Below are 4299 nucleotides of genomic sequence, written 5' to 3'. Positions count from 1 at the left end.
AAGGTAAGCGTCATAGTGTGGCAAGATCTAGGGCCCATTTCTCCATGTAAAATGACTGATATTCTGCTTGAGCATCAGAGCTGCTAAGGATGCAGTTTACCTGATTTTTCTACTGCCACAAAATACAACAGCTAGTTTGTCATGGGACTTGCTAGAAACAAGCCACAGCTCACATTCTGTCTCCAGCACATACGCATATCCATTTTTTTTGCTCAGTCTAAAAAGCAAGTTCCATTTCTTATGTTTATTTTCTTCAGTAGCAACGATCGGGCTGAAAAAGTCATCAATGGAACAGCACCAAAAGACCACATGTTTTGGAGAGGGACACTGTTAAACGAGGTACATTGTGGGGAGATGCTACATTTGATTATGCCCCTCAAAACAACAAAAAAAGAAAAAAATCAGATGATACTTTAGGCCTTTAATTGGGATTCCAATTGCTCTTTTTCACTATCTGCAGATGGAGATTCTTAGGCTAGACTGTTTGAATACACTTGATTTTAAATGTGCTCATACTGCAGATGGCATAAACATAAATAATGGCAGACAAACGAAACTGCAAATGTCTCCAGAGAATGAGAGATGGAGGAGGGCATGGAATCAATAATCACATTTCTGTCAGCCTGTTGTTAGCAGATCAGTGCTCTCCAGGTATAATAGAGAGCTAAAAATAGCTGCATCATCCTATAACCCAGCAGTAGTCTCATTCTGTTTCTAAATATAGATTGTGCTGCAAAGGCCAGTCTGGTGATGTGTTGCCAGTAATGCTGATTAATAGGATGACTCACACTGCTCAGCTAATAAAAATGAAATGTGAACCTTCAAGGTACAATACAGGAAGAGATGTATTTATAGGAAACATTGGGAAAAGACCCAGAGTTAGATTTGATATTATAACCAATGGGGGAGAAATTGAAATCTAAGGGAGTTCATAATGCAGTATAATATTACATGATGTTCTTCTAGTCAGAACAATTTCAGAGATGTGAAACTGCCAGTATTGAAGAGTTTAATATCTTATGTCCTGTTCAATGGAATTTGTTTATATTATTTAACTGAAAGAAATAGAGTTGATGACTTATAATAATGAAAATTAATTTTACGTTTCAGAGAATGTCCCAAAACACTTGGGGCCAGATTCTTTTCCATCTACTAGGCTTCAAAGCACGATCCGATTGTACCCTGTGCAATGCCTCCCCAAAAACTGTGTGTGTCAATTTTTAACACAACTTCATTTTAGCCTTGAGAATAAGGCACAAAAAATAGTGATGAGGAGATGGTCCCAGCTATCTGTTTATTACATTAATGGTTATTCAGAGACAGAACCCAGGTGCAATAGGACTGCACTTAAACACTTAGGTCTGGAACTATTTTCTCAATAAGCTAAGTGGTACTTAAGCAGTTTGGGGCTGTGTAAGCAACTAACGTGATTCTACTTCACCTCACACAGCCTCTTGAATTGTATTATGATGCCTACATGCCTTTTGTATTTCACCTTCTGTATCTAAGCTTGTCCTACTGTGCCTGCTTGGATGCTGTCCAATATGGTTATAACAACATTCATTCCATTTAGGCTCTCTCACAATTCATTTTGACCACAGAGGCGCATCAATTTTATGCCTCCCCAAACTGCAGCTGGAAAAAGAAATACTGCAACCAGGTGGGGTTTGACACCCACTTTTTGCATCAGCCTGATGATTAAGGGACATGCCTGTGGTGCAGGAAACCAAGGTTCAAGGTCTACCTTCACCTAGAAGAATTTGAACCAAGGCCTCCCACATCCCTGGACAGGACCCTAAACACCTGGCCACAGGCTAGACAGCACCCACTGGCTCCCATATTGATGCTGAGTTAGTAAGCAATCATGAAGAAAAAATAAATCATGAGAGCAAAAGGAAAACAATTAAGGAACCCAACTCTGTGGGTTAAGGACATGTCTTTGGAAGAAGCCCTTGTTTCCAATGTTATTTGTGCATTTTGCAGCAGTCACGGGGAAAATGCACAAATAGCACTGGGAGCACAGCAGGCTTTTTCACATGATGGCTTAAACCTCACTCCCAGTAAGACTGGGATATGGTATAGGACTAAGCTGAACTATTTGGAAGGCCTTCTAGTGGTAGTAGTACTTAATGCAGGAAAGGTCTGTTGGAAGACTAGAACCAGAATGCTTAACAGGAAGGAGAATATATGTTTAAAGAGAGGAAAATAAAGCCTGATGTAAAGTCTCTTACATACCTTTCACAAAAATAAGGCCAAGGCATGTACAATATTTAGTATTCTCATGGCCTCTGTCATTGGTCTGCCCCACTTAGGGTACATCAACCTACCCTCTCCACTGTCAAATTTCACCTGAAATCACAGCATTATCCCATCACACCACTCATTATGCAGAGAAGAGTAAAATGGACATGCTAATTGTTGCTGACAAATTTATTTTTGCATCACCTTGGGTTCTACAGGCCAGAAATCCTTCATATTTGCACAGATGCACATCTACACACATAGGCAATGCATGGGGGGGTATGGGGGGCACATGCCCCTCCTGAAATTGATCCTAGCTGGCCAGGTAGTGGGGGCGCTGAGAGAAGCGCCGCTGGCACTTCTGGTTTTGCCACTGGCGCTTCTGGGGGATCTCCTCCCTGCTGGTGGGCCCCCAGACTCAGAAGGCACCAGTCACCCACGTCTACACAACTTCAGATTTTTGAGCATTAGACCTCCTCTAGCCTTTTCTAGCTCCATGAATCTTTCCTCTTGACTGGCCAGTGGGCCAGCTTCATTTAAGGACATTTTAGGACATTTTAAGTCTGTGCTATATCTTAATAGTTAGAACACGCTGTTGGGACGGTGGAAACATTTATTCAAATCTCCAGAAATTGAGGGGGAGCCTAAAAGCCACCTCAACCATATTCTGGACAAGTTCTTGGATCACTAGACTACTCAAAGAACAGGACTTACTTTGCATGGATGTCAATGCTGCTGTTTGTCAGGTATGTGTTCTCCACTTAGGTTTTGCGCCCATTAAAATGCCTTGAAGATCAAAAATAGTCACAAGAGGATGAAAGCACCTAAGAAAAGGTTAGAATTCTCCACTGAGAGACTGGAAAGTTATGCACTTTCTAGGTAAAATGGGATCCATCTCTGGAGTCACCCTACTGCTCCCCATTGAGGAAAAAGGAAGAGTCATGCAGTTCTGTAGGCTGATTAGGATTCTGGCCCCAAAATCCCTTCACTCTTGGAGTTAATTTGCTTAGCAATCTGTACATTCATTCCAAATCAGTCTTGCTTAATAATTCTGGGAGCTGAGGAGATTAAGGTGATTTGGAGATAGTGGGATACATGAGATGCTACCAATAACCTAACTCTATTGTGCAGTAGCATACAGGGTAAAAACCGTGCTAATATGCTACTGCACAGTAGTATTAGGATTTAGCATCACTAAAAAGCTGTGCACCTGCACTGCTGCATAGTAGCACCAGTTCCTGCACACTGATTTAGTACTTAGCTAAACATGTAACACCCCCGCACACACAATGTGTTTTTATATAGGCAAAATGGCCCCTGTTGTTCTGGCCATGTACTCAGCACATGGCAAGCTGGGGAAAATATGAAAAACCCTCTGGCCTCATTGGTCAGAGGATGGGAAGACTGGTTGGGAAAGAGACTGAATTGTGGCCCTCCCAGATTGGACAAGGCTTGTGTGATGTCACACCAGGTATATAAAAAACACTCACTAGGTTTCTCTCTCTTTTTCTCCTGGGGCTATTATTCACCTGCCTCCCAAAAGCTGCACAGATACATTGGGGACCAGAAAACCTGCTCCCCATGTGGGCAATCTCCCCCTCCCCACCTTTCTTTGCTGGAGCACTATTTGAAGGGAAAGCCTCAGGTACAGGGAAAGAAAGTCTGTTTTGGAGTTTGAGACTCCTACTTCCTCCCTCTTTCTTTTCTTTTTCTTTTTTTTCTTAAGTGGGATTAACACCATGGGGGTGCTAATCACTGGAGCAAACTGCCCAGGAATGGGTCCTTGCAGTTACTGGCTACAGGGGCCCGGCCTCCTCTGTTTTGTATTGTATCATCTCAGCATGGGATATAGTTAAGATGGGATGTCCAGGCCACAGCCATAGACCTGGGCCTTTTTTGTGCTGTTTCTGCAGCTATGGTGTTTCAGTCTAGCTGCATGGCTAAACCCCAGCTATCTGTTCAGGCCTGAGTGCAATAGAGGCCTGGCCAGCTTTTGCTGCCCAGTTCAAGCCCAGTGAGGGAGGCCTGACCTCTCCTTTGAAGCTTTCTTCTTGCAGT

The sequence above is a fragment of the Gavialis gangeticus genome, unplaced genomic scaffold (assembly GCF_001723915.1).
Source record: "Gavialis gangeticus isolate Ggan-Ray unplaced genomic scaffold, GavGan_comp1, whole genome shotgun sequence".
NCBI classification, from domain to species: Eukaryota; Metazoa; Chordata; order Crocodylia; family Gavialidae; genus Gavialis; species Gavialis gangeticus.
The sequence above is the reverse complement of the archived record's forward strand: the minus strand, read 5'-3'. Positions refer to the sequence as shown.